At 36.2% G+C, this 27,004-nt stretch overlaps 2 pseudogenes; one reads left to right on the top strand and one right to left on the bottom strand.

The window, feature by feature from the left end:
• Positions 1 to 6,698: 6,698 nt before the first annotated feature.
• On the bottom strand, positions 6,699 to 8,512 carry LOC129044482 (uncharacterized protein C2orf27A-like; annotated as a pseudogene).
• Positions 8,513 to 25,408: 16,896 nt separating this feature from the next.
• Positions 25,409 to 26,742, top strand: LOC129044050 (RNA-binding motif protein, X chromosome-like; annotated as a pseudogene).
• The last annotated feature ends 262 nt before the right edge of the window (positions 26,743 to 27,004 follow it).

The raw sequence follows: 27,004 nt of genomic DNA, 5'->3' as shown, positions 1-27,004 counted from the left end.
ACCATGTAAGAACTGAGACATAATTATGAAACACATTTCTAATATTATCTCAGGAATTATAAGCATGTTAAATGAGTCATTAAATTAGACGTGGAAAAATAGAGATATAAATATTGAGGCAATAGTTTCTTCTTCAGACTTGTCAAATGAGCATCCCCACACATAAAATTTCTATCACTAGTGCACAGGAATGCTCCATCATTTTCTCCAGGGACATGAGCTCTGTGTGATACTTGTTTTCCTACTTAAGCCTTATTATTATTAACATTTATTACAATCTAAAGAGAAATATTGAATGACAAAATTGTAATTTACTTGAAGGCTTCCAAAGCAATTGGATAATTTATATTTGTAGCTGATGGTTGATATTTAATGTGTATCTCTGTAGTGAGCATGATAATAAAAACATATTGTGAGAAGCTTTATGATTAAAACCTGCTTTTATGTACACACAAATGCAAAATTCTGATTTTTGATAAATTGACTTGATTTTATATATTAACTCTCATTCAGAAGTTAATATTTAAGTAGTTACAACATTTAGGCAGGGTAGAGTGTGTTTTCTACAATTATCCCTACAAGTTCCCTCCAAATTAAAGAATAAAGTTCTTCAGAATTACTTTTTGGAGAGGATCACTTTCGAAGAAAAAGAAATTCAATTTTTTGAAAAGTTTGTTGCAAACAGCAGTTATTAATACTTCATTCTGGAACATAGTCCTCTTATTTTTTATGATTACAATAAAAGGCACACAATCTATATAAAGCATATAATACAGTACAATGCACTAGATAACAGAGATCTATAACTAGAAATTGAAGGTGACTCCACAAGCTAACTCCATAAATAACATAAAACCTTTCATTATGAGATATTCTTACTGGTTAGGTAATCCCCAGCATAGAATTCAAGACATTATTAGATCAATAAGATAATAATAAATATCTACATATTTTAAAGATTACAAAGCACTTACCTATACTTTATATCCAATAATCTCATGACATTGAACTACTATTATCTGAATTTTACAGCTTAGGAAATTGAGATTTAGAGAGCTTGTGACTCACCCAGTTTTACAGCTAATAATGGAAAGAGGCAATATTTTAACCCAGTATTTAAGTAACACTCCATATGTTATAGCAAGTTGCCTCCAATTTAAATATGATAGACCAAATGATATATAATTTAAATTATAACTAATATTTTTTCTTTATAAACACAAGTACATGAGGTTTATTTAAAATTCCAGTTTATTACAAGTTCACCCTTTAATGGGGCCTTACCTCCTTGAAGACAATAAAAAAAAAATTCAGGTGTCACTGAAGTGGGAACACAGGATTCTCAATGAACAAGAACAGACTGGATCTAGGATAAGAGGCAGGGGAAGCTGGCGGTGGTGGGGGTTATGAAGCTGTGATGTCAGTGCCAAATGTATGCCTATAGAAGGGACGGTAAACTACCTACCAGCCCTATAGCAATCCCCACCGTCCTTGGGAAAGGAGGATGGGAGAAGCAGTGGCCACACTCTGCAGAATTATAACTAATACTTATATTGAATAATATATTAATTTAAAAAGACTTTGAAGTGTGGTGGTTGGGAAAATTGAAATATGATAAGTCTAAAAGATTTTTTCAGGTTCACTGGAAAGTTGTACTGAAGTGTTTTCCATAAGACCCTTATTTTATTTGTCTGTTTATCAGGTTTTGCTCCCTGGTACAACATACAATGAATAAAGGGTATTGTCAGAGATAATTACTAAACTTAATAGAATTATGAAACTGCTTTTTAAATATATTCATTAAAGATATCACTTAATATTGTAATTGTGTCTGCTTTTTCATTTAACATTGAGTTACATAAGAGTATTTGAATGTCAACTCGTTAGACATGACTTTAATTGAAAACCTGAGGAATTAAAGTAATTTAAAAAAAGAAGAAGTGGAAGTAATAGAAAATGAGGAGGAAATTTTATTATAGGACTTCTTTCAGGACTTACCGTTTTGCTTGTGTTATAGATAATGATGGTGGGTGTAAGTGTCGTCGTTGGTGTGACACTGTGTGTACTGCTTACCTGCTATGTGAGCTTTGGCCATTTGCTTAAGACTCTCATCGACTCAATTTTCTCATTTACAAAATACTCATGCTAATACACCTAACTCATTGGTCTGTGGTAAAATGTATGTGAGTTTATGTAGGTAAGGAATTTAAAATAGGACTTGGTTCATATTAAGTATTCTACAGGCGTCAGCTATTGGATTGCTATATGTGTTTGGTTTGTGAGTTTATAAAGATAAAAGTATAACATGTCCAAATTTTATTGTTTTATCTAGTTAATACTGTCTTCATATAGATATAAACAAATTTTATTTCACAAAAGTATTCTCACAAATCACAAAAAATATGCACACACTGCATACTTTTATGCAGCTCATCTCCTGGGTACAGCTTATAATATTCTATTGCCTGATAGTTACTAGAATAGTTTAGCTTTGCGGCTGGTTTCAGTAAGTGTTAAGGTAATAATTTGAATTTATTAATTAGCTTACTGATTGATGACCCAAGGGAAAATATACCTTAATGTTTCAAGATTCAAGTCTTTTTTCATGTTTTTATAACAATATGATGCATTTTGAGTACATGATTTTCACTACTTTAGATTTCTGAGCAAGAATAATTGCAAAGTTGAATTTTATGTTTCAAATAAAATGCATTACACAAAGATATAAATGTTACATATTGAAATTAACTTCAAAATTAGTAATAGGCACAATTGCTTATCATGCAACAAGTGAATTTATTACCTTTACCTTTATTACCTTTATAAAGCTCTGCAAAGGATATATTACTACCTATGTTCTCTTTGTGAGCTGAGAAAAATTGGTTTCAGAAAGAAAAAGAGATATCCCAAAAGCAGGAGCTAGAAAATTGAAAATCTGAGATTTGAACTGTATCAACTTTACTTCTTTAAAAGATAACATTGAATTGTCTAAATCTATCAAAACACAATTAGATGAGAATTGCGAGCAACTACAGAAAATTATAAGCAAAATTGGAAGAAAATGTCATAGCTTACCATAAATTTGGGGAAATAAGTAACCACTATATGCGGGATTTTATAATATGTCTTTCATTCCCCATTATTTCTTTAAATTTTATCTTCAAATATTTAAAAAATATTTTCAATCTATGACATATTTTGAAATAACACTTCTTGTTTGTGATATCAATTAAATGTTATAAATTAGCTATTTTTGAATTATATTTTAGGCTTTTGTTTTCTACAGGCTGATAATATTGCTTACATTTAGAATCTTACCCATTCTCAAAATCTTGGATTGTTTTAAAATCTACATTACACAAATATATATATACAACCTATTTGACAGAACCTTTATGTAAAACAGATATTAATATATACAATACAAGGATATATTATATGCAGTTATGACTTTTTTATTTCAAGGATTAGATATTATATGCTGACAATCACCTGAAAAATACACAAACTTGATTTTGGTTGTTTATTTTCATAGTCGTAAACTTCAGTAATAAGTAGTTTTCCATAAATGAGCTTTTTCACAATTTAAAAAGTGAATTTGGTGCTTAAAATTGAACTGTTTGTTACAAACAATTGTTTTGCAAATAGCTTTGAAAGTAGCATCTTTCTTTTTTGCCCAATATAAATAAATCGTATCATGATGCTACTTTGAATCTATTGCTACATTTGAATGTCATAATACGTGCATTTGTTTTATTTATATTATGCAGTTGTACACAGCACTTTTGTTGGTAGAAACTGAGTGGAAAAGCTAACATGTAAATCTGTGCTAAATTGTAAATTTAAGTAAGACTACTGAGTTTTATTATGCTATGTATTATTAAAATTACCAATATTATAAAAGCAGGCCATATATGTATATATATATATATACACACATACATATACACACATACACATTTCTATACATACACATATACATAATTTGTATGTATGCATAGTTCTATATTTTTGTATATGCATAGTTCCATTACTTTTAATGACAAAAACCACAATTACTTTTGCACCAACCTATATATTCACACAGATATGTGTCTATATACAGATGTATACACACACACACATATTTATATTTTATTGAATCACACATATTTATTTGTATTTTTTGTCTTTTGCATGGATCTTTGCTAATAGCACAATTTACCTATTGATTTTTCTTCAGGAAATAAAAAAATCACAAACTCATGAAAACCAACAAAAATAGCAGGAAAGATTTAGACAGTGTCTTCAAAACAAGACATTAATAAACAATATATTTACTCAGTTGAGCAGTTTCATAAAATAAATCATTTTAGTGAAATTAACACCAGCTCAGTTAACACTGTTAAACAAAGAACTGCAATTTGGTGTCATGAAACATTACTGAACAGTTGTTTCCACATTACCTTGTCCTTCTAAGAAATGAAGTATCACAGTAGAGATCTGCACACTTATTCACTATCTCCAATGTCACTGTTTAGGAATTTTACATTATATTGCTGTTTTACCATTGTTTCTACCCTCACTTAACATTCCACTCTCAGCAACTCTCCGTCATCTAGTTAGACGTGGACACGCCCTTTCCAATCAATTGGATCCCAGTTCTGGGGTGAGAGGGGCACAATCTTCACTGAATGTTTTATCTCAGATGTAGGAACAGTGGCTGGTCTTTATATCTGTTATTCCTGTACGTAATTATTTGTACTTCTTATTTGCCAATTCTTCATTACTCTAACTTTCTGATACAGTAAATAATTACTTATTTTAAACTATTTTTATTTAAATTACGATGCAGTTTATGCCTTCTAGGTGGATGCTGAATTATACAAGTGGTATTATCTGAATTAAAATTATACATATTTATCCAGTTGCAACTTTAAGAGTAGGCTTGCGGAGGAGTAAAATAGAAACAGGTTGTCCAATCAGTAAGCTATAACAATTAAACAATCAAAAATCTATAGCAGCTTGGTTCAAATTTGTATCAGTCTGGGAGTGGAAAGTGCTCAAATTCTAGATGTAATCTAAATGTACAGTAACAAGATTTACTGACATAACAAATATGAATATATTACAAAGGAGGTTGCAAGATTGACTCTAGACCATTGGCCTCAGCAACTGGAAAAAATGAAGTTACCTATATCACAATGGAGAAGGCTGTGAGAAAAGCACATGTTGAGAAAAATATCTGGAGTTTAGTTTTTATATAGTTAAGTTTGAAATGTTTATTAAATATACAAGGGACATGTTACATTGACAGTTGGGTATATAAGTCTAGATATATATAAGTAGATAAATAAATTTGATGATCATTATCATACTCACAGCCATAAAGCAAAGAAGAGCTAGAAGGCTGAGTTCTGGAACATCATAATATTCAAAAGTAAGGAATACATAGGAAGCCAGAGAGGCCACTGAAAATTGAGCAAGACCTTGCCCTAGAAGCAAAGGTTTGTCAAAGGGGAAAAAAGTAATTGGCCCTAACAAAAACTATTTATAGGTCAAGGGATATGAGAGACAAAACAATGTCATTGGATTTAACAATTTGAAGTTATTGGTAAATCATTAGAAACACTATACACAGAAGAAAACATAAGAGGAGAAACATTTGACACCATGAGTAACAAATATAATCCATTTGAAGGAGTTTTGCTAAGAAGAAAAAAAGAGAAAAGTTTTTGTGGCTCTAGAGAGAAGAGGGATCAAGTTGAAGCTTTTTAAAAATGTTTAGGGACCTCATGAATGAGATTAGTGTTCCTATCAAAGGGACCACAAAGAGCTCCCTCGTTTCTTCTCTCATGTGAGGACACAGTAAAAACATGTCTGTCTAGGAACCAGGAAGCCACCCCTCAGCAGACACAGAATCTGCTGACCATTTCACCTTGGATTTTACCATCTCCAGAACTATGAGAAATAAATTTTATATGCTACCTGTTTTTGGCATTCTGTTTTTTGCACCCGGATTAGCTAAAGTACCAGCATATCAGCTTGTACACATAGTTTTAGGAAACGCTGATGCCAAATCCTTGATGGCAAAAGGTGATTGATCTGCCGGAGAAGTGAGCCTACATGATCCCTCTTTCCACAATAAACCGGAGAGTCAAAGCTGGCAAAAGTAGGTCAGGGTTTTCTAAAACCCATACCTGAAAGGTTTCCAGTAACAGTTGATTTGATGGTAATTCAATCACATAAACAACCACAACAAAAAGACACAACTATCAGAGATTTTCAGGATAGCCTCAAAAACACCATCTAACACTAAGGAGTTAAAGAAAACATGAAGTTTCAAAAACTCAAACTTTGTTTAAACATCATTGTATAAACTTGTAATTCTTTTTTTTTTGAGACGCAGTCTCACTCTTTCGCCCAGGCTGGTGTGTAGTGGCGCGATCTCAGCTCACTGCAAGCTCCGCTTCCCGGGTTTAAGCCACTCTCCTGCCTCAGCCTCCCGAGTAGCTGGGGCTACAGGCTCCCGCCACCACGCCAGGCTATAAACTTGTAATTCTAATACTGTGAACAAATCCTAAGGCAGGTGGCAGCATAGAGACCCCGGGGCACAAGTGCTGAGTTTGGAAGCTTTGGTTCCTGTACACTTTGGAGCCGCCCCCTGGTCCCCTCAACCCCTGCCCGCCTGTTAAGAAGAGCCGGTCCCCGGCAGCAGATTAGGGGCAAACAGCCCAGATGCCCGGTTGCAGGCAGACCTCCATGCCTGGAGGAAGAGGCCGCCTCTGGGAGCAGGAGGAGCTGCTGGAACCCCTCCTCGCGGGCTCCTTTTCCTGCTCTCAATCACCTCCTGCCAGCATGTATACACCCCCAGCACCAGCAGAATGAACAGGTCCTGCAGCAACAGGGCTGCGGCTCTGCTGAATGAGAGAAGCCTCCCTCCAGCGAGGTAGAGAAGCCCAGGCTACACACCCTGGTCTCTGCCTCCATGGCTCCCACTGTGCCCAGGACTGGGAGCAGCATGGGAGCTGCTGGCTGGGGCTCCGCTGACCACCCCAACTCTGTCACCTCTAGCTCCACCCACGCTTTCAGCTCCAGGGCTAATGCCAGTGGCCACAGCAGGTTCCATGATGTCAGGCAGCTCCTCCCTGGGCTGGTCCTTGGCTGTACCAGGGCAGGGGCAGGAAGACTCTGGAGCTGCCTCTAGTTCCAGCGCTGTCCCTGGAGGGGCTCTTCCCCTGGTGCTGGCACTGGCTCAACAGCTGGCACTGGAATTTTCTGTATTGCTGCATATGGAGCAGGAGCTGAAAAAGGAGAAAGAGTCATCAATATCAGTCACTTTCCACTGGAATTTCCAAACGTGGAAACAACCTCACTGAATTTAAAGGAATTCCAGCCCCAAAACAACACCCCAACAAAGTCTTCCAGACTGCAGGCCACTTCATCATATGCCTGTGCCTCGATGGGCTCCAGAATCTCCAGCCAGACAGGGACAATGTGCAGATGTGGCCCAGATAGGATCTCTGGTAAAACCTGGCCTGTTAGGGCCTGCCCTGGGCTGCCCTGTAATACCTGGGGGTGCCTTTGGCTAAATGGCCAGAGGCGTCTGGGGTGAGCAATAAGCCTACATTGGCATCATTGGAAAAGGCTGTCACTCCTTCCATTCCTGAAGCAGGACACTTGAAATGTGGGTCGAGAACATCTTACTCTCCTCAACATCTCCCACCAAGTGAGCTGGCTACGGGGCTAGCTCTAGGATATGGGCGCCTGGTTACCAGAGTTCTAAGTTTTGTGCGGGTCTGTCATCAAGGAAGTGAGGGTGCGTCTTAAAGTTTCTGTCCTCTCAGCCCCTTCCCACCATAAGACTTACTAAGGACCCTACTGGGCTACTGACTGCTCACCCTCCCCACAGGTCAATTCCATACCTGTACACAGTTATGTCTACCCAGAGCCTGCTTGGACACCTGTGCCTGATGTTCACCAGGGGCTGGATGTCCTCCTCAGGCCTGAGTGTCCACCTGGGGCCTGGTGTCCACCTTGGGCCTATGTTTCACTTGGGGCCTTGTGTCCCTGGGGACTGGTATCCAGCTGTGGACTGATGGCCTATTGGGTCCCATTGTTAACCTAAGGCCTGGTGTCCACCAGGGACCTGGTGATCACCTGGGATCTGGGTATCAACCTGGGTGTCCATTAAGGCCTGATGTTCACCTAAGGCCTTAGTTTTCACCTGGGCCTGACAATCACATGGGGACTGGGTGTGTACCTTGGGTCTAATATCCACCTGAAGCCTACGTATCTATTTAAGGCATGGTGTCTACCTGCAGCCTGATGTCCACATGACTCTGGAGTTCAGCATGGGCCTGTTGTACACCTAGGGCTTTGGTGTACCTCTGGGGCTGGTTATCAATTTGGGGCCTGGTGTAAACCTTGAGTCCAGTATCCACCTGGGGCCTGATGTCTTCCTGGAGGACTGGTATCCTTCTGTGGTGGGAGCATTGCTGGAACCCATGAGGTTGAGGCTACAGTGAGCCATGATTGCACCATTGCCCTCCAGCCTGGGTGACAGACTGAGATCCTGTCTCAAACAACAACAACAACAAAAACACACAAATATAGCAGATATATATATATACATATACACACACACATTATATATATTTTTAAATGGGGTAAAATTACATACTTTGGGGAATATTTCAATAGAGAAGGAAAAATCAATTGTACATAAAAGAGACAGAGGAGAATTGCTACACGATATTCTTGAGTTTTCAGGAGATATTAGCTTAATTGCATATGATTAGGGGTTGTTCGTATCTAAAGGCACTGAGTATCTATAGCAGTGAACGAGAAGGTAGTAGATACTATTAGGTGAAAGTTGTTGGTGGAGATGGTAGTGAAAACCTAGACAAGTTCTTTTCTATTTCCATTTACTTGACTTTGTAGAGAGGATAAAGCAGTATTCTAGTAGGAGACCGGGAGGGTACATAGACAAGGGAAATATAGAATGAAGTATTGTGGGTCCACTTGTGGTTAGTGAATCATACATTTAAAGTGAAACCAACCAGTCAGCATTGTTGTGGATATATAGAGTTAATGTATCATTCCAGCCACTTTCACTTGCATAGAGGCAGACAAGATATAAGTAGAATGTTGCATTTAAATAAGGCTGTATTAAAAGCCTAACATAAAGCGATTGAGAAACTAGGGTATTGGGATAGTATGAATGGCAGTGATAATGACTGATCATGAAATTCAGACTGAGGAAGGAGAAAAGTGAAGATGTGATGGGGTAAAAAATAGTAAAAGAGTAAACATATGATTGATTGAGTGAAGATATGATTGGGTGAAAGATAGTTGGATCCATGGGTCAATGTCCCTAAACGGTTAAACTATTTTTGGAACTGGGAGACTAGAGAGAGTGAGCTGGAAATATAGAAGGTGATATTTGGGAAATAGAATGTTTGAAATTGATTATGGAGAGGTGGTAGTTTAATGGCAATATAAACGTCTAGGACGTGGTAACAATAAGATGACTAAAAGGGAGAAAAAGCCTTATAGTAGCAGACTTCTAAGGTATTAGAAATATCATTTCTATGGATCATTTGCATGGTGATCCCTGGGTACATAAGGACTGATTCCCTTAGAAAGTTAAATGAAATGATGTCTGTGAAATCTCAATTTTTTATTTGCTGAGATAGCTGAGAGTTTCAGCTGCATATTTGTCTGACCAATGTATTAATGTATTTATAGCCTACAGAAAAAATGGTCAGAAAGTCTTTTTTAGAATACACATCAAAGGGGTAATTATTTTTCTTCTGCTCATTGAAAATAACCAAATATTACTTATGAGAGTCAGGTGGTCTCTCCAGCACAGATATAAATGTCTTGCACTATTTGACAAGTATTATTTCATCATGTAAGATCAGTCGATTTCAATAAACTTTTTTTCAATCTCATATATTCTGATTTAAATAACTATGGAATGCAGAGGAAACCAATGGTATGCTGTACAGAACAAAATGCCAAGATAATGCAGGTTTGCAAATATGAGGATTCACAACCCATTTTTAGTCTAGTTAATATAATTTTGGATTATTTTTATTTCTTATTTCTATATTCATAATATGTAGCTATTTCCACTTTCAACCAAGAGAGTAAAATGGTTTTTTCTAAGAAAATATAAGAAATTATGATTGTCATACAGTGGAATACTTAAAGCTTTTAATAAATGGAAAAATTATTTTCTTTTGTATTTTATTTAATTTTTACTATTATATTTAACCTGTCATACTGAAAGAATGTTGGCTAACATAACCCAAATTTAATATAAGAGCAATTTGTGCATATTATTCATAGAAACAATTGTATGTTTTTCAGTTCCTGTTACCTTTAATGGCAAGCCAATTTATTTCAATATGAAAGAATTTTGTTAACCATTTATTGTATTTAAGTAACTGTGCTTGATATGGGGCAATCTTTAAATAATATAAAAGGAGGCACCACAATTCAGTGAAAATATATGTCATTGCATATATACAAAATGTAAAAGAATGAGAATATTTAATCTTTGGTGAAGGATGTTAAGGCGTAAAATTAATGAAAAAATATGTATAAATAGACATGACAAACATTTAAAATGATGTCTTAATATTTTAAAGAAACCAAAATTATTGTAAGCAGAATTAAAATGGAAAATTTTTTTTAAATTGCAAATGTAGGGTGGAAAATTGATCAATATCCTTGATATATACTATACAAATAATTCAGTAAAATGGCAATAAAAATTTCCCAGTAGAAACATTGGAGAGAGGGCAAGGAGGAACAGATAGAATCAAAGATTAACTGGAGAATTCTCTTGGATTCAAGGTACACAAATGATAAATGCTTTTTATATTCTACGAGAAATGAGAGAAGTAGTAATCTTTTTGAAAGATAGCTTTGAATTTTAATGGAGCAACAGCGAAGCCAAAGTTCTCGAAGGTATGAGTGCTTTGCTGTCAATGAAGTGTCATTTAGAAGATTATAATATGTTTGCCTCATGATAGCAAATCCGAAGGTCATATAACTGGTTGGGTTTGGATGATAGAAGGGATTACTGATAATATTCTTAAGTTTTTATGTATAAGCTTATGATTACAAGAGAAGACAGTAGACTGGAGATTGTCACGGTGTTGATTGTGCAGCGTATTTTGCACACATTATAATTGATATAATAAATATAGTGTCATAAGCATAAGTTAGGATTTCTGAATGTGCATAATTTGAAATTTATTCTCAGAGTCTCAAATTTAACTGTAGTGGAATTTTACTAGCTGTTGCAGTTTGCCGATTCAAGGGGCTTGACATTAATTGCTTGTACTATCTTCCAGTAAAAATGTAGGGTGCTTGTACTATTAAGCATGACAGCTCACTTTCTGTATCTCCACTCTTGAAACACATTTATGAATCAATTTATTTTTTCTCTAACTTTTATATATCACTTTATTTTCCTTCTCTCTAAGTTATTAATTAAATATTGAATACTTTATTTTTCATTCAGCTCAATAATTTCATTATTGGTTAATTTACAAATATTGTCAATGATATATAATTAAGTGGAGTTAATAGGCTTTTACTATTCTGCAATTTCTTGGAATAACATAAATTATTTGCATTTAGTATCAATGGGCCCTAACCTACCAGAATTATAATTTCCAGCTGTGTCTTAGGCAAAGAATTAAACTTGGGATATATATATATATACACACACATATATGTTTCTGATTTCTTTTTCTGGAAGCTAAGTTTAAATTTTAACAGAGCAGAAACTTGCTTGCAATAACTTTAGAAAAGTAATTTCACAGTATGACACATTGGGATTTTCAGAATTGATTTAGATTCAATAATTCAGTTACTAAGACCTTCAGTCACAAAACAGTCTCTACTAGTGCTGCCTTTGACCATCACAGATTTCAGGTAGTCTATTTCCCTGCCAAGTTTAATGTCTCATCATACATCTCTGCCTTGTTAATTCACATGGCTGACCTTGTTCTTTCTCACAATATTATGGGCCATACTTACCCCTTATGTTTCACCTCAGACCTCAGCACATTAATTTTCATCTTTTAAAACTTCCCTACTCATCCAGAAAAACAAAGATTTTAGGCTAATGTTTGAGTTTAAAGTCTTACTGCAATATATTACTGTTATACACAGTTCCTTGCATCATTCATGGTAAGGAGGATTACTGTCAAACTGACAGCAGGATTTGTAATGTCAATAGAGGTAAACTATGAGAAATATATCATTAGCTTTTCCTTCAATCCCTTTTAAATGAAAACACAAAAGGAAGTGGTAATCTTAATGCACAAAAACAAGCAAAGTATGTTTTAAATTGTTTTGTAACAGGTTTTGTTAACCACTGATTACAAAAATCCAATTGTAATATTCTCAGTGATTATAAGGAACCAAATGCTTAAGAACTCTGTTTGCTATAATTACCACAGGGAAATGAAATATCACAGGTTACATGAATGAGCAGGAACATAAAACACCTGGCAGCTATTTTGTGATTGAATTGACTGTAATGTCAATCAAAATATTCTGCATCCGAGTAGGAAAACTAGTCATTAGTGCCAGTCGTCATTTTAGGGTTGACTTTTGTTGCATTTGCTTCCCTTAGCCAGAAAACTCAATCAGTACACATTAACATTTTTAGTTCAAGTAATATTATATTAAAGAGGTCCTGTTTGATTGTTAATGCTATAAAAAGTCATAACAATCTTAGATAAGATTTATCAATGAAACAGTCACCAAGATAGAAATGGAAAACAACCTAGTTAAATTCTATAGTGGTTTTAACAGAGAAAAGGGAGAACTCTAGTATATGGGTGATTTTCTTTGTTGGGTATACACGTCTGAGACTTGATTCTGATCAATGCAGAAATAGAAAAAGGCCCTAAATATCTGGATGGAATCTCTAGTACAACACCACTATTTGGACCTCAATCTTGATCCCTTTGGGTTCTAATGTTCAGACTTGCTCTTTGAAGTTCTTTGGGCTTGAGAATCATCCTTCAGTCCACTTCATTAACCCTGAATACTTCTCAGGTATTTCAGCTTGAACTCAATCTTGGTCGCTTTGGGTTAAACCATTGAATTAACTCATGCCCCTTACACCCAACTCTGTTAATGATCAATTTGGTCAGGTCCACCAGCAGTGAAGTAGTTCTGACTGAGAAATTGTGAGTACTAATAGCTTAAGATATAGGAATGTTTTAGATTTTTATTTATAGAAATTAAATATATAAATGATGTACAAATATGTCATTCGCGATTAATGTTTGGTTAGAAAGTATGATATATACACATATAGATAAATAATGTAAACCTGAAAATTGTATATGAATAAGATGTTTCTAAAAATGAAAAACTCTCTATGAAATCACATTAGACAAAAATCTAATCTAAGTAAAGTCTGTTATACAGTTGTTTAGACGGTTTCATTTGAATTCAGTATATCTAGCAATGTCTGGTACATAGTAGGTCCTCAGTATAGATTTCTTGAATAAATAAATGTTTTAAGAAAAATTAATAAAATTTATCATTAATATATCTTTATCTCTGCATAAAAATACAAAGATTAAACAACAGAATAACAATACATTTATTTTCGGGTTGGTGAGATTGTAAGTAAATTTATGGTTTATTGTCCCAAAAATTCTTTGTTATTGTTCTAATCTTCTATAAAGTCACTGATTATTATTTATAATCTCTCTCCCACACAAAATCAAATGATATCAAATAGGGGTATGGTTATATCTCAAGTAGAGGGAAATGCCACAAAAATTGCAGATATAAATAAAGTTTTTTAGGAGCAAACTTAAACGTAGAGTAGTTGAAAGAAGTATAATGTCCAAAGTTCCCAATGTAACACACTTTAAGTTAGATATAGATAGTCTGCATGCACAGTGACCAATATTTCAATTGAGAGGGAACCCACACATTTAATACTCTGCACATAATGTTGCATAAGAAACCACTCCCATTTCAGTGGCTTAAAATTATATGCTTTTGTTTAGCTCATGAAGCTGCAGGTAGACAATTTATCTTCGTTCGGCTGGGTAACTTTTCTAGTCATTGTTGTATTCCCCTACCAAAATGTCATTTTACTTGTTGTTGTCTAGGACAATAGAGGTAATTAAACCACACATTTCTCTTCTTTCATCAGCCTTGTTTGGACATCATCTTCTTTTAGAGATGGAAAAATTCAGGAAGAGCGAATGGACAGGTGAAAAAGTTTCTTATAGTATAATATTTACAATTATCCCTTTGTACAAAGAGAGTTACATGCCTCAGTACAAAGTCAGAAAAACAGAACTCTGGAAATTTATCTATAATGATAAAGAATATCTACACAGGGAAGGGTAAAAATTGAGGCCATTAATATTGTCATCACACAGCAGCTATGTAGCAATATAAACTTCTTCATCTGGTAACTGGCTTTGTCAAATGAGCAAGGTTTTAGCACCTAATGATTGTTATCAGCCTCTGTTTCCCTTGTGCTAACTCAGATTTGCAGTTAGATCTCCTAAGTTACTAAAACTGCAGTTAATGAGACTCCAGACCTTATTCAGTCCACCTTTGGTCCTTGGGCATTCATTAAATATATCCAGTGGCTCTGACTAATGTTAGATCGTAGTTTTCCAGTGATATCTCTAGATGGGACATGCAAAAATTGACCCATCTAGTTGGGCCACATGGAAAGTAAAGTCTGCAACATCATCCCAAGACATTTGTTGACATAGATGGGGAGCATTTTGTCAATACATATCATAGAATATTTAAAAAGTGATTCAAACCCTTTCGGCCCTATACTAATCTATTAGAGTTATATGCATTGATTTGCAATAAATTAAGGTCTGCCACTCTAAACTGGGATAAACCATAATGCTGTTTGTTTTCTCCAAACAATTCTTCCACAGGATTACCAAGATTTATTTTTATTATTTTTTCATCAGAAACAGAGAAGTGTGGGCATGTAACCACCCAAGGCAAGGTCAGTATCCAATTTCATGTAGGTCTTACCTCCTTGATCTAAGTAATATGAAACGTCAGTCCATTCATTGAAGTCATATAAATTATCCACAAATCTACTGAAGTCAAACCAGGCATAAAATGAACTACCCATCCATTAGCTGAGGCTTAAAAAACAGAAGTTTCATCTTCCTTGTGGAAAAAAAAAGACACATACAATGTTCTTCGTCAGGTTTCCTTCATTGCCCTACTAATTTCTGTGCCTAGAAAGTAAGCCAAAGTAGATGGAAGCATGGCTGTAAATAGCCTATAAATAGCTGACTAAAAAGACAATGCATTGGTTTATTGAGATTTTGTGACTGGCTATGTGCCTTAATTTTGATGTTGTTGTTGTTGTTGTTGTTGAATACACCTAGTGCTTTCACATCTCATGCAAATATTTTCATGATTTTTCAAATTACATCAACAATATTGTGCATGATGCCCTTTTTGATATATTTCCTAAGGCATTTACATTTGTCTACCATCATGGTGCCCCTCAGTTACCTGAAGAAATTCTAACCAAACTTTTGTTTAAAATTTTTCTTTTTTTCTTTTAAAATAAGTTACATCTAACATTTAAGTCTTTAATCCATCTTGAATTAATTTTTGTATAAGGTGTAAGGAAGGGATCCAGTTTTAGCTTTCTACATATGGCTAGCCAGTTTCCCCAGCACCATTTATTAAATAGGGAATCCTTTCCCCATTGCTTGTTTTTGTCAGGTTTGTCAAAGATCAGATGGTGGTAGATGTGTGCTATTATTTCTCAGGGCTCTGTTCTGTTCCATTGGTCTATATCTCTGTTTTGGTACCAGTACCATGCTGGTTTGGTTACTGTAGCCTTGTAGTATAGTTTGAAGTCAGGTAGTATAGTTTGAAGTCAGGTAGTATAGTTTGAAGTCAGGTAGCGTGATGCCTCCAGCTTTGTTCTTTTGGCTCAGGATTGACTTGGCAATGCGGGCTCTTTTTTGGTTCCATATGAACTTTAAAGTAGTTTTTTCCAATTCTGTGAAGAAAGTCATTGGTAGCTTGATAGGGATGGCATTGAATCTATAAATTACCTTGGACAGTATGGCCATTGTCACAATATTGATTCTTCCTATCCATGAGCATGGAATGTTCTTCCATTTGTTTGTGTCCTCTTTTATTTCGTTGAGCAGTGGTTTGTAGTTCTCCTTGAAGAGGTCCTTCACATCCCTTGTAAGTTGGATTCCTAGGTATTTTATTTTCTTTGAAGCAATTGTGAATGGGAGTTCACTCGTGATTTGGCTCTCTGTTTGTCTGTTATTGGTGTATAAGAATGCTTGTGATTTTTGTACATTGATTTTGTATCCTGAGACTTTGCTGAAGTTGCTTATCGGCTTAAGGAGATTTTGGGCTGAGAAGATGGGGTTTTCTAAATATACAATCATGTCATCTGCAAACAGGGACAATTTGACTTCTTCTTTTCCTAATTGAATGCCCTTTATTTCTTTCTCCTGCCTGACTGCCCTGGCCAGAACTTCCAACACTGTGTTGAATAGGAGTGGTGAGAGAGGGCATCCCTGTCTTGTGCCAGTTTTCAAAGGGAATGCTTCCAGTTTTTGCCCATTCAGTATGATATTGGCTGTGGGTTTTTCATAGATAGCTCTTATTATTTTGAGATACATCCCATCAATACCTAATTTATTGAGAGTTTTTAGCATGAAGGGCTGTTGAATTTTGTCAAAGGCCTTTTCTGCATCTATTGAGATAACTGTGTGCTTTTGTCTTTGGTTCTGCTTATGTTAGACCTAAAACCATAAAAACCCTAGAAGAAAACCTGGACAGTACGATTCAGGACATAGGCATGGGCAAGGACTTCATGTCTAAAACACCAAAAGCAATGGCAACAAAAGCCAAAATTGAGAAATGGGATCTAATTAAACTAAAGAGCTTCTGCACAGCAAAAGAAACTACCATCAGAGTGAACAGGCAACCTACAGAATGGGAGAAAATTTTTGCAATCTACTCATCTGACAAAGGGCTAATATCCAGAATCTACAAAGAACTCAAAACACATTTACAAGAAAAAAACAAACAACTCCATCAAAAAGTGGGTGAAGGATATGAACAGACACTTCTTAAAAGAAGACATTTATGCAGCCAAAAGACACATGAAAACATGCTCATCATCACTGGCCATCAGAGAAATGCAAATCAAAACCACAATGAGATACCGTCTCAAACCAGTTAGAATGGCAATCATTAAAAAGTCAGAAAACAACAGGTGCTGGAGAGGATGTAGAGAAATAGGAACACTTTTACACTGTTAGTGGGACTGTAAAGTTGTTCAACCATTGTGAAAGACAGTGTGGTGATTCCTCAGGGATCTAGAACTAGAAATACCATTTGAACCAGCCATCCCATTACTGGGTATATACCCAAAAGATTATAAATCATGCTGCTATAAAGACACATGCACACGTATGTTTATTGTGGCACTATTCACAATAGCAAAGACTTGGAACCAACCCAAATGTCCAACAATGATAGACTGGATTAAGAAAATGTGGCACATATACACCATGGAATACTATGCAGCCATAAAAAAAATGAGTTCATGTCCTTTGTAGGGACATGGATGAAATTGGAAATCATCATTCTCAGTAAACTATCGCAAGAACAAAAAACCAAACACCGCATATTCTCACTCATAGGTGGGAATTGAACAATGAGAACACATGGACACAGGAAGGGGAATATCACACTCTGGGGACTGTTGTGGGGTGGGGGCAAGGGGGAGGGATAGCTTTAGGAGATATACCTAATGCTAAATGACGAGTTAATGGGTGCAGCACAACAGCATGGCACATGTATACATATGTAACTAACCTGCACATTGCACACATGTACCCTAAAACCTAAAGTATAATAACAATAAATAAATAAATAAACAAATTTTAAAAAAAAGAAAAGAAATTCTAAGAAGTGACTCTGAGTTTCAAGCAATGGTAGTATTGTTAAAATAATTGTTCAGGCTACATAATTTACAGAGGCATGTACTATTTATTTGACTGTGTAAATGTTGATATTCTTTCTTATTAAAATCAATAAGTCAAAAAAAAAAAAAGAAAATGTGGCACATGCATACCATGGAATACTATGCACCCATAAAAAAGGATGAGTTCATGTCCTTTGTAGGGACATGGATGAAGCTGGAAACCATCGTTCTCAGCAAACTATCGCAAGGACAAAAATCCAAACACCACATGTTCTCACTCATAGGTGGGAATTGAACAATGAGAACACTTGGACACAGGAAGGGGAACATCACACACCGGGGCCTGTCATGGGTTGGGGGAGGGGGAAGGGATAGCATTAGGAGATATACCTAATGTAAATGACGAGTTAATGGGTGCAGCACACCAACATGGCACATGTATACATATGTAACAAACCTGCACGTTGTGCATATGTACCCTAGAACTTAAAGTATAATAATAAAAAAATTAAAAAATAAAAATAATAAAATAAAATAAGTTACATCAAGACTGTCAAGTAAAATAGGTTAAAATTGTCATTGTGTTTTCTTTTCCCTGAGTGGGTGGCCACAAGCATTACTTGGCCACAATAGTGAGGGCACCTCAAAGAAGTCTGTTCCAGATACTAAGATGGTGTCAGCAAAGGTGTATATCAGCCAACAAAGGTCTACAACAAATAGGTAATTTAAAAGAGAGGCGAATTACTGCAATAGGAAATTCCCAGCTTTCCATGCTGCTAGCATGCAGAGAACAAGAGACCAGGCCTTTCCACAGTTCTATCCCTGAAGGAAAAACAAACAAACGCAAAAAGAAGCAAACAAACCCTCCATGAATTTGAATGCTTTATAGCTGAAAGGTCAAGGACAAAAAAAAATTAAAGGGACAAGGGAAACTTTTCAAGATGGGGCATTCTATAGATGCTCAAACAGCAGCAAAGCAAATGGGCTGATTAAGCACATGCACACACACAAATTCGATTTGGCTGCTCTTTTTAGAACATACTCCAGCAAGCCACGTGATGATATCAAAATGACACTGGACTTTAGAGACTTACAAGGATTATATGAAGAAAGAAGATCTACATCTGGGGGCCAGTCAACCTACTTCTCTCTCAGGAGGAGGCTCTAATTATTCCAGAATGTGTTTGCTATAGAGCTTTCATAGTTTGTGTGTGTGTTTGTGTTTGTGTGTGTGCGTGTAAATTCTGCTTGCATTTTTATTTTTGTATTTTATTTTTACAGCTCTGGTAACATAATTTCCTATAGAAGGCCGGTCAGTTTACGGAGAATATTCTGGGTGTATTTTAAAATAGTTACTGTATTAGTTTACCAAAGTTTCTATTAAAAAGTATCACCAAGCAGGGGACGTAAAAAAGCAGAAATATATTTCTCACAGGTCTGGAGACTAGGTGTCAAGGTATCCACAGAACTGCTTTCTTCTGAGTGTCTCCTTGGCTTCTCGATGACCATCTTCCAATTTCTTCACATGGTTTTCCTGTTACGCCTGTCTGTGTTCTAACCTTTTATTACAAAGACACCAGCCATATTGAGTTGAAACCCACCCTTAGGACTTCATTGTAAAGGTTCTATTTCCCAATGTGAAACAACTCCTAGTCATATTAAGAGGAAAACTCACACTAAAAGCCTAATTATCCTCATGTAATGGGAATGCCAGAATGACAAGTAAGGGAAAAATAGGCAGACAACATATTTGATGTAACCATGGCAAATATTTTTAAAATATTAATAGAGGTACCAAATAATAAATTCAGGAAGTTTAGAGAGAGCTGCACAACAGAACTGAAAACATCCACAACCAGATTGATCATATTCAACTGCAGAAAACCAAATTTAAAGAAAAAATCTTGAATAGGGCCAACAGGGGAGGAAAACAGCAATCTATAGAGTACCAAGGCTGAGAATTCCACTGGATTTATTGTCAGAAACCATGAAAGCGTGAAGAGAATGGAGTGAAATATTTAAAGCATTGAAAGAAAGAAAACATCAACTTAGAATTCTGCATCCAGCAAAATTATTTATAAAAGTGGAGAAGAAAGACCCTCAGAAAACAAAATCTGAGGGACATTGACTCTAGTAGACATACCTGTATTATCAACTAATACATAAAAGATTTTTAAATTAATACTACTCAGAATATATTGAGTAATTATAGCACATGGATAAGTGAAATGAATGGCAATAATGTCATCACAAGTGAGAAGAAAAATCAAGAATATACTGTTATAAGTTACCTGCATTACTTCTGAATGCATGTGTGTGTTCTGAATGCACGTATGGTGTTATTTGAAAGTGGACTTAGGTTAATTCAAACTGTATATTACTGAAGCAATTTAGTAAATCTGGGGCAATTACTAAATTTTTAAAATGTATAATTGATATGATGAAAGAGAAGAGAAAATGAAATCATGAATAAAATGCTCCGTTAAAACTAGAGAAGGCAGAGAAAGAGGGGAAGACTAAAAAGAAAATAAGGAACAGCTGCAATTATTAAAAAATTAAACATGGAAGATTATTTAATGTATCTTAAGCAAGGGTAAATTAGCCTGAAGCGTAGTCATTTGGCTTCTTCTATCCACAATGGCCAATGCAAGGAATACAGGTAGTCCAATGTGAGTTAAAATGTTTTAGAGGGTAGCCAAAGTTTAAATCTATAACCTAGTGATCCTGAACCTGGCAGCTACAATGATAACATCATTTAAGTGAGTCTCAAATGAGCACGTTTAGTTCCCTTTATATTGGCAATCAGAGGTGTTTGAGGGTTTTTTGGGTGGAGGAGTGTATAAATTGCATAACCAATGTGGTTTGAGGTAAGTTACAGTGAAAAGAATAAAAGTGAAATTGAACAATTCTCAATCCTAATTATTCAACACTTTTTAAAATAAAAATAAGGATATTGATCAAAAATAAGATAAAATTATCTTATTTTTTACTAGTATGTCACTACGATCTTGAAATTGTGATTATTTTGCAAGCTAATTTTAGTTTACTTTAATTAGATTCAGAGAATATTATCTCAGCAATAATTTTCTACTTTGAAAAGGTTACATTTAATTAGAAATAAGAAAATAACTATTTGAAATAATATACTGATTACTTAAATATGTTAAATACTAACATCTTGTTCTTCAATCATGACTTTCCTCCAAAATATGACCTTGTAGATTCAAAGCCATGTGAAGTAAAAGGGGTATAACAATATGGCTGCAAAACGGTTATTAAAAGTTCTTCTCAAATAATGCCTTCAGGGAATATAAGTGGGAAAAAATTTATAGTGAAGACACAGCAAACATGCACAAAAATTTAAAAAATTATAAACAAGCCTTTATAAAAATTAAAACTTTTGATTTTCAAAAGCATATTTAAACAAATGAAGATGTAAGCTACCTGATGGGGAAACACGCACACATTTACATACACAAACATATGTATGTTTGATGGGAATCACACATACACACACATACACACACACATACACACACACACATATCTTACCATGACATTTTTTCCAGAATACATGATGGTATAAATAACTCAAAAAATCAATACAGAAAAAAAAATCAACTAAAAATGGACAAAATATTTTGAACATATATTTACAAAAGAATATATAACCAATAAACGCATAGAAAGATTCTTAACATTATTAGTTATCAGAGACATTCAAACTAAAGTAGGAATGAGATAACTTGCTTACCAGCTAGAATGGCTAAAAAATATATATAATTCAAAGTTTTGTCAAGAATGTGGAGCTCTAACTCATTCTCACATTTGTAGTAGAAACGTAAAATGATTCAATAACTTCGGAAGACATTTTGGCATTGTTTCATGAAGCTAAACATAATCCTAGCTAATCATATAGTCGTTCTACTCCTAGTTATTTACCCAAGAGAAAAGAAAACATATTTTTACAAACAGACATATCCAATAATTTGCACACAATTTATATTAGTTTTCTCTTGCTGTGAAAAAAAAAATCATCTCAAAATGAGCAGCTTAAAACAACACCCATGAATTATCTCACAGTTCGGTAAGTCAGAAGTCCAAATAGGTTTGATTATGTTTTCTCCTTAGTGTCTCACAAGGCTTAAATCAAAGTCTATTCCATAATAGTTTACTTTGTGAAATATCTAGGAAAAAAATCTACTTCCAGTTTCATTCAGGTTGTTGGTAGTCTTCATTTCTGTGTGGTTATAAGAGAGAGGCACACCCTCCTCAGTTTTCTTGCTGGCTATTATCTCAGAGTCTTTCATCTAGAGATTGTTCTTCACTCTGCATATAAAACTGTCCATCTTCAAGCCTTAATAGTGTGACAAATCCTTCCAGTCCATTGAAACTCTGTGACTTTCTCCTCTGCTATCAGATAGAGGAAACTCTATAATTTAAAGGGGCCTCGAGGAATCGCCACACGTCTTCCACAATGGTTGAAGTAATTTACACTCACACCAACAGTGTAAAAGCATTCCTATTTATCCACATCCTCACTAGCATCTGTTGTTTCCAGACTTTTTAATGATCACCATTCTAACTGGCATGAGATGGTATCTCATTGTGGTTTTGATTTGCATTTCTCTAGTGTCCAGTGATGATCTAGAAGCAGAAATACCATTTGACCCCACAATCTCACTACTGGGTATATACCCAAAGGATTATAAATCATTCTACTATAAAGACACATGCAGCCGGGTACAGTGGCTCATGGTTGTAATCCCGGCAGTTTGGAAGGCCAAGGCGGGCAGATCACGAGGTCAGGAGATCAAGACCAACCTGGCTAACATGATGAACCCCGTATCTATTAAAAATTAAAAGAAAAAATTAGCTGGGCGTGGTGGTGGGCAACTGTAATCCCAGCTACTCGGGAGGCTGAGGAAGGAGAATGGCATGAACCCGAGAGGTGGAGCTTGCAGTGAGCCGAGATCTTGCCACTGCATCCCAGCCTGGGTGACAAAGTGAGACTATCTCAAAAAAAGAAAAAAAAAAGACACATGCAAACGCGCACATATGTTTATTGCAGCAGTACTTACAATAGCAAAGACTTGGCACCAACCCGAATGCCCATCAATGATAGACTGGATAAAGAAAATGTGGCACATATGCACCATGGAATACTATGCAGCCATAAAAAAGAATGAGTTCATGTCCTTTGCAAGGACATGGATGAAGCTAGAAACCATCATCCTCAGCTAACTAATACAAGAACAGAAAACCAAACACAGCATGTTCTCATTCATAAGTGGGAGTTGAACAGTGAGAACATATGGACACAGGGAGGGGAATATCACACACTGAGGACTGTCAGGGGGTTGGGAGAAGGGTAATGAGAGCATTAGAACCAATACCTAGTGCATGTGGGGCTTAAAACCTAGATGACTGATTGATAGGTGTAGCAAACCACCATGGCACATGTATACCTATGTAACAAACCTGCAAGTTCAGCACATGTATCCCAGAACTTAAAGAAAAAAAGGCGGGGGAGCATGTGACTACATAAGGCAAAGCCAGACAATCTTCCTTTTAGTTAACTCCAGATCAACTGATTAGTAACTTTAATTATATCTGTTGAATTCCTTTTACTATGTAGTCTTACAAAACCTTGAGGATAATATCTCATCATAATCACAGTCCCTGAAATATGGGTGGGGATATTGTACAGGGAGGCATTTTAGAATCCTACTTCCTACACCACTTTATTCATGATAGCCCAAAGCTGGAAATAAAATAAATTGTCTGAAGCCAGTGTTTTAGAATTTTTTATGGTACTACACCAATTGCAAGCACCAAATTTGGTTCCAGTATTGATTGTTTTATAACAGACAAAACACGTGGTGACTTAAAACAACAGTAAATATTTATTTAAGCCAGAATCTGTTACTTAGAATATGGAAGGGAAACTATAGAGACACTTACATATGCTTTCATGTCTTAGCTGACATGACACAATGGTTGAGTGCTGGACAAGCATCTCTCCACATGACTTGTCCATGTAGCTAGCTTAACTTTCCCCCACAGCATGATACTCCAAGGGGATTAAGACTACTTACATTGTAATTAATAGCTTCAACAGTTATTGTACCTATATATCAGAAATAGAAGATACTGAGAAATTGAAATAACCTACTTTGACCATGTTCTATCAATTATGAATTCACAGAGGCCCGTAATCAAGAGAGACAGACATAAATTATGTCAATGGGAAGAACATTTAGTAATTATCAGAATTTTGGGGGCGGAATTAAAATATTTGATAACTCACACTTTTAAGCAGTAAAAACTACAGAAAAAATTGGAATACTTGGAATGAAGGAATAATAGCTGCAGAATGCCAAAGTTGGCATTAACTTTGAAATTCTGAAATATTTTTAATTGAAAAAACATTTTTTGAGCTATAAAGACTCTAGTAATTAAGATTTTTTATTGGTTTGATAATTTTGATGCAACTTCCTGGTCAATTCACATAAATTTCAATCTCAATTATTTTTTTCTGAACGAACTGAAGAATTATTCAATGTCATACTCGTGTGCCTTTTGCAGCTATGGCTGACTTAGAGTTTAATGCAGTATGATTAAAAATTGGGACTATAAATGTAACATATCAAACCTGTTATTGTGTTACCTTACATGCTGCCTTAGTCCATTTAGGTTGCCATAACAAATGTCTTAGACTGGGTGATTAATAAACTACTGATTTTTTTTTGCTTACAGTTCTAGAAGTTGGGAAGTCTAAGATCAAGGATCCAGCAGATTTGGTTTCTGGTGAGGTCTTGCTTTCTGCTTCCAAGATGGCACCTTGTTGCTGTGTCCTCACATGGTGAAAGGGCAAAAAAGGGGCAAGGAAGTTCCCTCAAGTATCTTTTATAGGGGCACCAATCCCCTTGAGTGTCATGGCTCCTAAACATGCCAGGGAGCTAATTTATGCTCAGTTCATAAACCCAATAAAGCAACATTTGCCACTGGAAAGGCCTGTAACTATGATGATACAGATTTGGAAATTTCTGAAGGAAGACTCTTATAAATATATGATGCATTTTATGCACTTTTTCAGGACATAAAAATACTCAAAAAGGAGCTCTCTCTCCCTCACACACACACAAAACAAGAAAACCTGATGAACCATTGACCCAAAGTAAATGGTCCTGCCACCTCAATAAACATTTCTAGGCTTTATTTGTTCTAATTATTTCTTGACACTTTTAAGAAATATGTGAGACCTCGTTGCGCAGTAGTGCTAGTGGCTTTGCAGTTTGGTCCTCGGACCCGGCAGCCGCCACTGGTGCTGAGCTGTTAGGAAGCCCCAGTCAGCGAGCTCGTTGGTGCTTGAACCCATTGTCATCCCTCCGACTCACCGGCAAAAATAAAATGGTTGAAGCAGATCGCCCAGGAAAGCTCTTCATTGGTGGGCTTAACAGGGAAACAAATGAGAAAGCTCTTGAAGCAGTATTTGGCAAATATGAACGAATAGTAGAAGTACTCTTGATGAAAGACCACGAAACCAACAAATCAAGAGGATTTGCTTTTGTCACCTTTGAAAGCCCACCAGATGCTAAGGATGCAGCCAGAGACATGAATGGAAAGTCATTAGATGGAAAAGCTATCAAGGTGGAACAAGCCACCAAACCATCATTTGAAAGTGGTAGACGTGGACCGCCTCCACCTCCAAGAACTAGAGGCCTTCCAAGAGGTCTTAGAGGTGGAAGAGGAGGAAGTGGAGGAACAAGGGGACCTCCCTCACGGAGAGGACACATGGATGATGGTGGATATTCCATGAATTTTAACATGAGTTCTTCCAGAGGACCACTCCCAGTAAAAGAAGACCACCACCAATAAGTGGGGGTCCTCTTCCTAAGAGATCTGCACCTTCAGGACCAGTTCGCAGTAGCAGTGGAACGGGAGGAAGAGCTCCTATATCATGTGGAAGAGATAGTTATGGAGGTCCACCTCGAAGGAAACCACCGCCCTCTCGTAGAGATGTTTATTTGTCCCCAAGAGATGATGGGTATTCTACTAAAGACAGCTATTCAAGCAGAGATTAACCAAGTTCTCTTGGTACTAGAGCTTATGCATTACCACCACGAGATTATACTTACCGTGATTATGGTCATTCCAGTTCACATGATGACTATCCATCAAGAGGCTATAGCGATAGAGATGGATATGGTCGTGATTGTGACTATTCAGATCATCCAAGTGGAGGTTCCTACAGAGATTCATATGAGCGTTATGGTAACTCACGTAGTGCTCCACCTACATGAGGGCCCCCGCCATCTTCTGGCGGAAGCAGTCGCTATGATGATTACAGCAGCTCACGTGACGGCTATGGTGGAAGTCGAGACAGTTACTCAAGCAGCCGAAGTGATCTCTACTCAAGTGGTCGTGATCGGGTTGGCAGACAAGAAAGAGGGTTTCCCCCTCCTATGGAAAGAGGGTACCCTCCTCCACGTGGTTCCTACAGCAGTTCAAGCTGCGGAGCACCAAGAGGTGGTGGCCGAGGAGGAAGCCGATCTGATAGAGGGGGAGGCAGAAGCAGATACTAGAAACAAAACTTTGGACAAAAATCCCAGTTCAAAGAAACAAAAAGTGGAAACTATTCTATCATAACTACCCAAGGAATACTAAAAGGAAAAATCGTGTTACTGTTTTAAAATTTCCTGTTAGGTTCCCCTCCATAATTTTTATGTTCTTGTGAGGAAAAAAGTAAAACATGTTTTATTTTATTTTGACTTTTGCATTGCTTTTCAACAAGCAAATGTTAAATGTGTTAAGACTTGTACTAGTGTTGTAACTTTCCAAGTAAAAGTATCCCTAAAGGCCACTTCCTATCTGATTTTTCCCAGTAAATGAGGCAGGCAATTCTAAGATCTTCCACAAAACATCTAGCCATCTAAAATGGAGAGATGAATCATTCTACTGTACAAACAAGCCAGCTGTTAGAGAGGGTGGTTGGGGTATGCTACT

Source organism: Pongo pygmaeus, chromosome 13, assembly GCF_028885625.2.
Source record: "Pongo pygmaeus isolate AG05252 chromosome 13, NHGRI_mPonPyg2-v2.0_pri, whole genome shotgun sequence".
NCBI classification, from domain to species: Eukaryota; Metazoa; Chordata; class Mammalia; order Primates; family Hominidae; genus Pongo; species Pongo pygmaeus.
This window is presented reverse-complemented; position numbering and strand designations above follow the sequence as displayed.